The sequence below is a fragment of the Ranitomeya imitator genome, chromosome 1 (assembly GCF_032444005.1).
Source record: "Ranitomeya imitator isolate aRanImi1 chromosome 1, aRanImi1.pri, whole genome shotgun sequence".
In the NCBI taxonomy this organism is placed as follows: domain Eukaryota; kingdom Metazoa; phylum Chordata; class Amphibia; order Anura; family Dendrobatidae; genus Ranitomeya; species Ranitomeya imitator.
In genome coordinates this window covers 914,157,464-914,170,768 of record NC_091282.1, presented here as the reverse complement: position 1 = coordinate 914,170,768, position 13,305 = coordinate 914,157,464, and positions in this window count along the sequence as shown.

The following is a 13,305-nucleotide window of genomic DNA, read 5'->3' as shown; positions in this document are numbered from 1 at the left end:
AGCATGTTAAAGAGCGCATCGTCCATGCACTCAGGCAATCTGTGAGCACAAAGGTGCACCTGACAACAGATGCATGGACCAGTAGGCATGGCCAGGGACGTTACGTGTCCATCACGGCACACTGGGTAAATGTGGTGGATTCAGGGTCCACAGGGGACAGCAAGTTTGGGACAGTTCTGCCTAGCCCACGGTCTAGTAAACAGTTGTCTGTAGCCGTTCGCACCCCCTCCTCCTCCTCCTCCTCGTCCTCCTGCAGAAGCAAGAGCTCGTCCACAGACCGCAGTCGCACAAACACTCCATCCGCACCTGCCACTGTTGCACACCAGGTCTCCCATTATGGGGCAGCTACTGGCATACGTCAGCAGGCTGTATTGGCTATGAAGTGTTTGGGCGACAATAGACACACCGCGGAAGTTCTGTCCGAGTTCTTGCAGCAAGAAACGCAGTCGTGGCTGGGCACTGTAGATCTTGAGGCAGGCAAGGTAGTGAGTGATAACGGAAGGAATTTCATGGCTGCCATCTCCCTTTCCCAACTGAAACACATTCCTTGCCTGGCTCACACCTTAAACCTGGTGGTGCAGTGCTTCCTGAAAAGTTATCCGGGGTTATCCGACCTGCTCCTCAAAGTGCGTGGACTTTGCGCACATATCCGCCGTTCGCCTGTACACTCCAGCCGTATGCAGACCTATCAGCGTTCTTTGAACCTTCCCCAGCATCGCCTAATCATAGACGTTGCAACAAGGTGGAACTCAACACTGCACATGCTTCAGAGACTGTGCGAACAGAGGCGGGCTGTTATGTTTTTGTGGGAGGATACACATACACGGGCAGGCAGTAGGATGGCAGACATGGAGTTGTCAGGTGTGCAGTGGTCGAAGATTCAAGACATGTGTCAAGTCCTTCAGTGTTTTGAGGAATGCACACGGCTGGTTAGTGCAGACAACGCCATAATAAGCATGAGCATCCCCCTAATGCGTCTGCTGATGCAAAGTTTGACGCACATAAAGGATCAGGCGTCTGCACCAGAGGAAGAGGAAAGCCTTGATGACAGTCAGCGATTGTCTGGTCAGGGCAGTGTACATGACGAGGTACCGGGCGAAGAGGAGGTGGAGGATGAGGAGGATGATGGGGATGAGTATATTTTTAATGAGGAAGCTTTCCCGGGGGCACGGGAAATTGGTGGCGTGGCAAGGCCGGGTTCTGGTTTTTTGAGGGACACAAGTGACGTAGATTTGCCTGCAACTGCCCCTCAACCAAGCACAACCGCAGATTTGACAACGGGAACTTTGGCCCACATGGCGGATTATGCCTTGCGTATCCTCAAAAGGGACACACGCATTACAAAAATGATGAACGATGATGATTACTGGTTGGCCTGCCTCCTTGATCCTCGCTATAAAGGCAAATTGCAAAATATTATGCCACATGAGAACTTGGAACTAATATTAGCAACAAAACAATCAACTCTTGTTGACCGTTTGCTTCTGGCATTCCCTGCACACAGCGCCCGTGATCGTTCTCACACGAGCTCCAGGGGCCAGCAGACCAGAGGTGTTAGAGGGGCAGAAATCAGAAGTGGCGTTGGACAGAGGGGTTTTCTGACCAGGTTGTGGAGTGATTTTTCTATGACCGCAGACAGGACAGGTACTGCAGCATCAATTCAAAGTGACAGGAGACAACATTTGTCCAGTATGGTTACAAACTATTTTTCATCCCTTATCGACGTTCTCCCTCAACCGTCATTCCCATTTGATTACTGGGCATCCAAATTAGACACCTGGCCAGAATTGGCAGAATATGCATTGCAGGAGCTTGCTTGCCCGGCAGCTAGTGTCCTATCAGAAAGAGTATTCAGTGCTGCAGGTTCAATACTAACAGAAAAAAGGACTCGTCTGGCTACCCAAAATGTAGATGATCTAACCTTCATTAAAATGAACCACAACTGGATTTCAAAATCTTTTGCCCCACCCTGCCCGGCTGACACCTAGCTTTCCTATGAAAAGGTCTTGCCTGTGGACTATTCTGAATGACTTTTCCAATCTCGTAATTTTCTTCACCTGATTGTCCAGCATACGACATGTTTCCACCTCACGAAATGGCCAAACTCCCCACACGGGGCCGTGCTATCGCCACTTTGCGCTTGGACCCTTGAGAGTGCTGTTTGTCTGAAGAGGTGGGTGTGGCCGCTTTTGGTCGACGGCACTGCCACTGGGTCCCTCATAGTACAATAAAGTGTCTCTGGCGGTGGTGGTGCGCACCCAACGTCAGACACACCGTTGTAATATGAGGGGCCCTGTGCCTGTACCGCCGGCCACAAGACAGTTCCCCCCCCCAGCTCAAACAGTGCTCTACCACTAGCAAAATTATCTCTCACAGCTTCACCAATGTGTAGTCTAGCCGCTGACATCCTTCAATGCCTGGCACTGACAATACCATTGTTTTGACATTTTTGTTATGTTAGGCCTTCGAAGCCTGTCTGCGGTCCCTTCTTTCTACAACTACTACACTGACCAGGCCACTGCTGGCCGTGTTACCCTGGAACCAATTTAAAAGTGCCTACAGTCAGCCCAATTTTGTTATGTTAGGCCTTCGAAGACTGTCTGCCGTCACTCCTTCCACTAGACTTCCACTGACCATACACTGCTGCCCATGTACCCCTGGAACCAATTTAAAGTGCCTACAGCCAGCCCAATTTTGTTATGTTAGGCCTTCGAAGCCTGTCTGCGGTCACTCCTTCCACTAGACTTCCACTGACCAGACCACTGCTGCCCGTGTACCCCTGGAACCAATTTAAAAGTGCCTACAGCCAGCCCAAGTTTGTTATGTTAGGCCTTGGAAGCCTGTCTGCGGTCACTCCTTCCACTAGACTTCCACTGACCAGACCACTGCTGCCCGTGTACCCCTGGAACCAATTTAAAAGTGCCTACAGCCAGCCCAAGTTTGTTATGTTAGGCCTTGGAAGCCTGTCTGCGGTCACTCCTTCCACTAGACTTCCACTGACCAGACCACTGCTGCCCGTGTACCCCTGGAACCAATTTAAAAGTGCCTACAGCCAGCCCAAGTTTGTTATGTTAGGCCTTGGAAGCCTGTCTGCGGTCACTCCTTCCACTAGACTTCCACTGACCAGACCACTGCTGCCCGTGTACCCCTGGAACCAATTTAAAAGTGCCTACAGCCAGCCCAAGTTTGTTATGTTAGGCCTTGGAAGCCTGTCTGCGGTCACTCCTTCCACTAGACTTCCACTGACCAGACCACTGCTGCCCGTGTACCCCTGGAACCAATTTAAAAGTGCCTACAGCCAGCCCAAGTTTGTTATGTTAGGCCTTCTAAGCCTGTCTGCGGTCCATTCTTTCAACTACTACTACACTGACCAGGTCACTGCTGCCCGTGTACCCCTGGAACCAATTTAAAATTGCCTACAGCCAGCCCAATTTTTTTATTTTAGGCCTTCGATGCCTGTCTGCGGTCCATTCTTTCAACTACTACTACACTGACCAGGTCACTGCTGTCCGTGTACCCCTGGAACCAATTTAAAATTGCCTACAGCCATGTGTTATTATTTTAGGCCTTCGATGCCTGTCTGCGGTCACTCCTTCCACTAGGCCTCCACTGACCACACCACTGCTGTCCGTGTACCCCTGGAACCAATTTAAAATTGCCTACAGCCAGCCCAATTTTTTTATTTTAGGCCTTCGATGCCTGTCTGCGGTCCATTCTTTCAACTACTACTACACTGACCAGGTCACTGCTGTCCGTGTACCCCTGTAACCAATTTAAAATTGCCTACAGCCATGTGTTATTATTTTAGGCATTCGATGCCTGTCTGCGGTCCATTTTTTCAACTACTACTACACTGACCAGGTCACTGCTGCCCGTGTACCCCTGGAACCAATTTAAAATTGCCTACAGCCATGTGTTATTATTTTAGGCCTTCGATGCCTGTCTGCGGTCACTCCTTCCACTAGGCCTCCACTGACCACACCACTGCTGCCCGTGTACCCCTGGAACCAATTTAAAATTGCCTACAGCCAGCCCAATTTTTTTATTTTAGGCCTTCGATGCCTGTCTGCGGTCCATTCTTTCAACTACTACTACACTGACCAGGTCACTGCTGTCCGTGTACCCCTGGAACCAATTTAAAATTGCCTACAGCCATGTGTTATTATTTTAGGCCTTCGATGCCTGTCTGCGGTCACTCCTTCCACTAGGCCTCCACTGACCACACCACTGCTGTCCGTGTACCCCTGGAACCAATTTAAAATTGCCTACAGCCATGTGTTATTATTTTAGGCCTTCGATGCCTGTCTGCGGTCACTCCTTCCACTAGGCCTCCACTGACCACACCACTGCTGTCCGTGTACCCCTGGAACCAATTTAAAATTGCCTACAGCCAGCCCAATTTTTTTATTTTAGGCCTTCGATGCCTGTCTGCGGTCCATTCTTTCAACTACTACTACACTGACCAGGTCACTGCTGTCCGTGTACCCCTGTATCCAATTTAAAATTGCCTACAGCCATGTGTTATTATTTTAGGCATTCGATGCCTGTCTGCGGTCCATTTTTTCAACTACTACTACACTGACCAGGTCACTGCTGCCCGTGTACCCCTGGAACCAATTTAAAATTGCCTACAGCCATGTGTTATTATTTTAGGCCTTCGATGCCTGTCTGCGGTCACTCCTTCCACTAGGCCTCCACTGACCACACCACTGCTGCCCGTGTACCCCTGGAACCAATTTAAAATTGCCTACAGCCAGCCCAATTTTTTTATTTTAGGCCTTCGATGCCTGTCTGCGGTCCATTCTTTCAACTACTACTACACTGACCAGGTCACTGCTGTCCGTGTACCCCTGGAACCAATTTAAAATTGCCTACAGCCATGTGTTATTATTTTAGGCCTTCGATGCCTGTCTGCGGTCACTCCTTCCACTAGGCCTCCACTGACCACACCACTGCTGTCCGTGTACCCCTGGAACCAATTTAAAATTGCCTACAGCCATGTGTTATTATTTTAGGCCTTCGATGCCTGTCTGCGGTCACTCCTTCCACTAGGCCTCCACTGACCACACCACTGCTGTCCGTGTACCCCTGGAACCAATTTAAAATTGCCTACAGCCAGCCCAATTTTTTTATTTTAGGCCTTCGATGCCTGTCTGCGGTCCATTCTTTCAACTACTACTACACTGACCAGGTCACTGCTGTCCGTGTACCCCTGGAACCAATTTAAAATTGCCTACAGCCATGTGTTATTATTTTAGGCCTTCGATGCCTGTCTGCGGTCACTCCTTCCACTAGGCCTCCACTGACCACACCACTGCTGTCCGTGTACCCCTGGAACCAATTTAAAATTGCCTACAGCCATGTGTTATTATTTTAGGCCTTCGATGCCTGTCTGCGGTCACTCCTTCCACTAGGCCTCCACTGACCACACCACTGCTGCCCGTGTACCCCTGGAACCAATTTAAAATTGCCTACAGCCAGCCCAATTTTTTTATTTTAGGCCTTCGATGCCTGTCTGCGGTCCATTCTTTCAACTACTACTACACTGACCAGGTCACTGCTGTCCGTGTACCCCTGGAACCAATTTAAAATTGCCTACAGCCATGTGTTATTATTTTAGGCCTTCGATGCCTGTCTGCGGTCACTCCTTCCACTAGGCCTCCACTGACCACACCACTGCTGTCCGTGTACCCCTGGAACCAATTTAAAATTGCCTACAGCCATGTGTTATTATTTTAGGCCTTCGATGCCTGTCTGCGGTCACTCCTTCCACTAGGCCTCCACTGACCACACCACTGCTGCCCGTGTACCCCTGGAACCAATTTAAAATTGCCTACAGCCAGCCCAATTTTTTTATTTTAGGCCTTCGATGCCTGTCTGCGGTCCATTCTTTCAACTACTACTACACTGACCAGGTCACTGCTGTCCGTGTACCCCTGTAACCAATTTAAAATTGCCTACAGCCATGTGTTATTATTTTAGGCATTCGATGCCTGTCTGCGGTCCATTTTTTCAACTACTACTACACTGACCAGGTCACTGCTGCCCGTGTACCCCTGGAACCAATTTAAAATTGCCTACAGCCATGTGTTATTATTTTAGGCCTTCGATGCCTGTCTGCGGTCACTCCTTCCACTAGGCCTCCACTGACCACACCACTGCTGCCCGTGTACCCCTGGAACCAATTTAAAATTGCCTACAGCCAGCCCAATTTTTTTATTTTAGGCCTTCGATGCCTGTCTGCGGTCCATTCTTTCAACTACTACTACACTGACCAGGTCACTGCTGCCCGTGTACCCCTGGAACCAATTTAAAATTGCCTACAGCCATGTGTTATTATTTTAGGCCTTCGATGCCTGTCTGCGGTCACTCCTTCCACTAGGCCTCCACTGACCACACCACTGCTGTCCGTGTACCCCTGGAACCAATTTAAAATTGCCTACAGCCATGTGTTATTATTTTAGGCCTTCGATGCCTGTCTGCGGTCCATTCTTTCAACTACTACTACACTGACCAGGGCACTGCTGGCCGTGTACCCCTGGAACCAACATCAGAAAATATAAAAATAAGTATTTTGCTTATAAAAAAGAAAATACTGGTGAGATATCAAATGCAGACATTTTAACATTAAAAACAAACACACAACTCTAATCTGGTACAGTACTAAAAATGGCCACCAGCTACAATTACTTTCTCCTGCAAGTAGTTAACTGAAAGTTTTTTTAAATTGAAAACACACATATGGCATCCACCGAGTGTTGTCCTGTCGCGTCTTCTTTATATTATTGCCGAGAAGATGCAAAATAATGAAAATAATAAAATCATTAATTACCAAAATAATAGAGAAAGTCAACACCACATTGCAAATAAACATTCATTCCAAATAAAGAAGCAGGGCGCGTCCGAGGGTGAGTATATACCTAATAAGAATATAATCACCCTCGGACGCGCAATGCTTATTTCCAACAGCCTTCCTTCCTAAGAATCAGCCCTTCCGTCGTGTAGAGAGACGTTGTGTTACACTCCAAGGTGTTCCCCAGGTTGCCTTTCCTGAGCTTCGATCTTCCGGCTCTCGTTTAGTAGTTCTTGGAAACTACTCTGCATTAGGCCTTCAAATTGGGTATGGGGTGTAGAGAGATGGTGTGTTCCACTCCAAGGTGTTCCCCAGGTTGCCTTTCCTGAGCTTCGATCTTCCGGCTCTCGTTTAGTAGTTGTTGGAAACTACGCTGCATTAGGCCTTCAAATTGGGTATGGGGTGTAGCGAGAGGGTGTGTTACACTCCAAGGTGTTCCCCAGGTTGCCTTTCCTGAGCTTCGATCTTCCGGCTCTCGTTTAGTAGTTCTTGGAAACTACACTGCATTAGGCCTTCAAATTGGGTATGGGGTGTAGAGAGAGGGTGTGTTACACTCCAAGGTGTTCCCCAGGTTGCCTTTCCTGAGCTTCGATATTCCGGCTCTCGTTTAGTAGTTGTCGGAAACTACGCTGCATTAGGCCTACAAATTGGGTATGGGGCGTAGAGAGAGGGTGTGTTACACTCCAAGGTGTTCCCCAGGTTGCCTTTCCTGAGCTTCGATATTCCGGCTCTCGTTTAGTAGTTGTCGGAAACTACGCTGCATTAGGCCTACAAATTGGGTATGGGGTGTAGAGAGAGGGTGTGTTACACTCCAAGGTGTTCCCCAGGTTGCCTTTCCTGAGCTTCGATCTTCATGCTCTCGTTTAGTAGTTGTCGGAAACTACACTGCATTAGGCCTTCAAATTGGGTATGGGGTGTAGAGAGAGGGTGTGTTACACTCCAAGGTGTTCCCCAGGTTGCCTTTCCTGAGCTTCGATATTCCGGCTCTCGTTTAGTAGTTGTCGGAAACTACGCTGCATTAGGCCTACAAATTGGGTATGGGGCGTAGAGAGAGGGTGTGTTACACTCCAAGGTGTTCCCCAGGTTGCCTTTCCTGAGCTTCGATATTCCGGCTCTCGTTTAGTAGTTGTCGGAAACTACGCTGCATTAGGCCTACAAATTGGGTATGGGGTGTAGAGAGAGGGTGTGTTACACTCCAAGGTGTTCCCCAGGTTGCCTTTCCTGAGCTTCGATCTTCATGCTCTCGTTTAGTAGTTGTCGGAAACTACGCTGCATTAGGCCTACAAATTGGGTATGGGGTGTAGAGAGAGGGTTTGTTACACTCCAAGGTGTTCCCCAGGTTGCCTTTCCTGAGCTTCGATCTTCCGGCTCTCGTTTAGTAGTTGTTGGAAACTACGCTGCATTAGGCCTTCAAATTGGGTATGGGGTGTAGCGAGAGGGTGTGTTACACTCCAAGGTGTTCCCCAGGTTGCCTTTCCTGAGCTTCGATCTTCCGGCTCTCGTTTAGTAGTTCTTGGAAACTACACTGCATTAGGCCTTCAAATTGGGTATGGGGTGTAGAGAGAGGGTGTGTTACACTCTAAGGTGTTCCCCAGGTTTCCTTGCCATTGCTTCGGTCTTCCGACTCTCGTTTAGTAGTTGTAGAAAAGTACACTGCATTAGGCCATACAAAATGGGTATGGGGTGGAGAGAGATGGTGTGTTACACTCCAAGGTGTTCCCCAGGTTGCCTTTCCTGAGCTTCTATCTTCAGGCTCTCATTAAATTGTGGTTAAATGGAACAACTGCATTTGGCGTACTAGTTGGTTTGGGGCCTACTATCGGTGTCTGCCACTCCTTGCTGTTCTCCTCCACTGAACAAAGCTGTGCCGCCTGTTTACTACGGTTGCCAATTTTGAACTGCATTTCGACTACTTACTGATTTGGCCCTACTCTCTGTGTCAGCCTCTCATTCCAGTTGTCCTCCACTGCAATGCCCCCTGGTTATTCCTGTGTTACCAATTTTGAACTGCATTTAGCCCACTTTCTTCTTTGGGCCTATATCTGTGTTTCCACTTCATCGTGCCCATTGCCCAGCCAGTGATAGATGAGTCTGCTGGTACATTGACCCATAACGCAACATTCCCCGTGCACGCTACACAACAACATTGTGACCCTGCTGAAAGTCAGGTTGCTCTTCCCGCATACCATACCACCTTACACGGGGACAAAGAGGAAGGTGCAGATGAAAGTGCAGGTTCCTTCATCAGGTGGGGGGAGGAATACTAGTTGGCGACGTCACTGGCACAGGGCCTCTCATAGTACGCAAAAGTGTTGCTGCCGGTGGGAGGCGCCCCCGCCGTGCAAACACACCGCTGTACTTTGAGGGGCCCTGTGCCAGTGCCAATGCCAACGAGTGGGCCCCCCCTGCTTGCTCAGGTTCACAGCACTTGCAAAGTTGAAATACTTACCTCTCCCTGCTCCACTGCCGTGACGTGGTCCAGATTTCCTGGGCCCACTAATTACTTGAACCAGCCCTACCCCCCACAACTTTAGCCAAATGACCCCCAATTTCAAATGCCTTCCAATTATTATAAGGTAAATTACGCTTGACAAGCTTCATTAAGAAGAATGGATGGTTTTGACATTAAAATGGCCACTCTAGGTGTTTTCCTGGCCCCCACTCACTGCCGACTATGCTGCCCCATTGACTTGCATTGGGTTTCGTGTTTCGGTCGATCCCGACTTTACGTCATAATCGGCCGATTTCACTCGACCCGACTTTGGACATAGTCGGGTTTCGCAAAACCCGGCTCGACTCTAAAAAGGTCAAGGTCGCTCAACTCTAGGCATCACTAGACACTCACAGTGTCCATCCCTGGTATTAAAAGCCGTTTTCCATTCGTCCCCCTCACGGATGCGATTTAGGTTGTAAGCACCCCACAGATCTTACTTAGTAAATACCCACGCCCCTCGTAGTCTATCGAAGAGCTCAGATATCAAAGGAAGAGTGTACTTATTCTTAACGGTGATGGTGTTAAGATCCCGATAGTCAATACATGGACGCAATTCTCCGTTCTTCTTTTGCACAATGAAGAACCCCGCCCTCGCAGGTGACACTGACTGCCTAATGAATCCTCTTGCCAGATTTTTCTGGATGAATAGTTACATTGCCTCCATCTCTGGGAGTGGCTCTGACCCAGGCAAGAAATCAATAGGTCAGTCATAAGGGTGGTGAGACTGAAGAGTCTCTGCAGCTCTTTTGGGGAATACATCCATGTAAGACCAATAGTGTTTGGGGAGAGAGGTAAGATCCGCGGGTACCTCTGTTGTGGCAACCTGAACGCACTCCCTCAGACATCTGCACACACAAGATTTACTCCATCCCACAATTCTCCCAGAGGACCACTCTATATGTGGAGAGTGGGAGCACAACAAAGGTATCCCTAGCAGAATTTCATCTCTTCCCTCAGGAATGACAAGAAGGGAAATTATCTCCTGATGGGATGGAGACATTGGATAACGTAAACCAAATAGCCTGGTGTGTAATTTATGAGGGCAGTGTTGGCCCATTCACCACTCTTACGGTCACTGGTTTGGCTAGCATAACCAGGGGTATTGTGTGCTGTTGGGCAAAGGCTAAGGACATGAAATTCCACTCCGCCCCGGAATCCACACAAAGCTTGACCTTAAAAGTGGAAGAGCCAAAGATAATTGTCCCCTTGAAGGACAATGTGGAGGAAAACGCCGCATTGTCTAGTGAACCTCCTCCTACAGTTACTAGCCGAGGTCATTTCCCCTGCCGCTGACATTTCTTGGTACAATGTCCTGACTGCCAGCAGACATTACAGACCATGGGTATTCGAGCTGCCTGAGACTTAGGACCTGCTCGAGAAACCTCCATGACATCATATGGCTCGGACGCTTGAACAACGGATTCCAGAGGCTTGGCGAAAGTAGGTGCCTGCCGAAACCTCTACCTACACAGGGCTAACTGCAACCCCCACTCTTGAAAATGGAGGTCAAGGCGGGTGGATATAGCTATCAACTCCTCCAGTGTGATGGAAATCTCGCTAGTGGCCAATGCGACCTTCACATGGTCAGCCAGTCCTTTCCAGAACACAGGGATAAGGACTTAATCTGGCCACTCCAGCTCAGATGCCAAAGTCCGGAACCCTGTGTCAATGCAAGCAGTTGGGAGCGCCAAATTATGGATGACATGAGGTGCGAAAAAGACCTATCTCAGAGAGTCCAGAAACCTTGGAGCACTCTGCATCAAATGATCATCACGCTCCCACAGCGGCGTTGCCCACTCCAATGCCCTGCCCAACAACAGGGATACAATAAATCCTACTTTCGCTCGCTCTGTGGGAAAACGTGCAGCCAGGAGCTCAAGCTATATGGCACACTGACTCACGAATCCCCGACACAGCTTACTGTCACCAGTAAACTTATCAGGTAGGGGGAAACGGGAGAAGGTCAGAGCAGGGGTGGTAGTGGACAAACTGGCTGCAGCTACGCTAGCAGCCTGAACAGCGACCACAGTAACATCCACAGCCGAGGTTGTACACTCTAGAGCCGCCAACCTACCCTCCAGCTGCTGGATGTACCGGTGTAGACGCTGTTCGTCCGCCATTACAAGCCAGACCCTGGCGCTAGTGTAATGTTAGGACTGGAGGAATGCACCAAGTAATAATTAGAGATGGTATATGGTGTGTTCGCAGTCCAGGGTCCATCATGCAGCTAAGACACCTGCTGCTTGGTAATGATGGACTATATGGTGGTATAATGTGAGTACACATGGGTTAGCTACACCCAGTATGAAGGAAGCGAACCCTGTTGCGTCACAGGGCCACGATACAGCAAGCACAGAGAGCGCAATCAAAGCGACACAGAACTCTTTCCAAAGACTCAGGTTAAGAGTCCCTCTAGATCTCTTGCGCTCAACACCGCTACTGTGGTGCCAGGGAATCAACTAAACTTAAAGATTTACTCCACTGGAGTGCAAGTAGCGTCGCTCTGGCAGATGCCACTAATAACCCTAACTAGGGCCAGGAAAGCGCACTATCTGCGCACAGTGCCAGTCTGGTGGTCGCTGCTAACTAGATAAAGTATATTGTGCTAATGTGCAGGATACCACTGTCGGGCACTAGGTAGCTCTACCATTCGCGAGCAGGCCACAACACTAGGGATGGGAATGATTCAAAGCTTTCATCCATCGTTATGCATTCATCTACACACACAAGCTAACAAGTTTACACTAGTGCATGGCGGAGGCTCCATGCAAACACTTTAGAGTAGTAGTGCTCCGGGACCTTCCTGATGGTCCAATAGGAGCCGCAACAGGACCTGAGCATGTGACCCCCGACCTCCAATGGGAGGTCATCCTGTGGGCATGCTCAGTGTGGGAAAAGCAGGACTTAGTCCCTGAAATGCCTGCTTGCTGATCATCAGTGCTGGCTACAAAGGCAGAGCCTGGAAAGGCAGCAGTACCCACGCGCACAGTATCAGCTTGAACCAGATGCTGGGATCGATGTCTCTGCTAAGCAGGTTTCACTGTGGCTGGAGGAAAATGGAAGACCGCAGTGGAGATGGTTCGAGATTCCCCCTGTGCAGCGGCGGGAACTCGACATCTGACAGGTTGTACATAGAAGTCATGGGCCCCATAGCAGAAATGTAATGCACTCCCCATAGTCCTCCATATAGTATAATGCACAGCCCATATCCTTCATATAGTGTATCGAAGCTACCGCCTCACCAACACCGGAGCTCCTGCAGCCCTCAACCTACTGTCTCCTTCCCCATAATCCTGTAGAATGTAAGCCCGCAAGGGCAGGGTCCTCGCCCCTCTGTGTCAGTCTGTCATTGTTAGTTTGTTTACTGTAAGTGATATCTGTAACTTGTATGTAACCCCTTCTCATGTATAGCACCATGGAATCAATGGTGCTATATAAATAAATAATAATAAAGTATAATGTACAGCCAATAGTACTCCATAATGTATAATGCACAGCTCATAGTCCTCCATGAAATAAAATAGACAGTCCATAGACCTCCACAAAGTATAATGCACCTCATAGTTATTCATAAAGTATAATGCACAGCCATAGTCATCCAGAAATTATAATGCATTTCATAATCATCTATAAGGTATAATACACCCCTCAGTCCTCTGTATAATATAATTCACAGTCTATAATCATCCATAAAGTATAATGCACCTTATAATCATCCATAAAGTATGATGCACAGTCCTTAGTCATCCATAAAGTATAGCAAATAATCACCCATAAAGTCGAATGCGCCTCATAGTCATCCATAAAGTACAATGCCCAGCCCATAGTCCTCCATACATTATAATTCATCCTGTAGTACATAATGCACAGCTTAAAGTCCTCCGTACAGTATAATGTGCCCCTCATAGTCCTCCATATAGTATACTTCACTGCCCATAGTCATTCATACAGTATAATG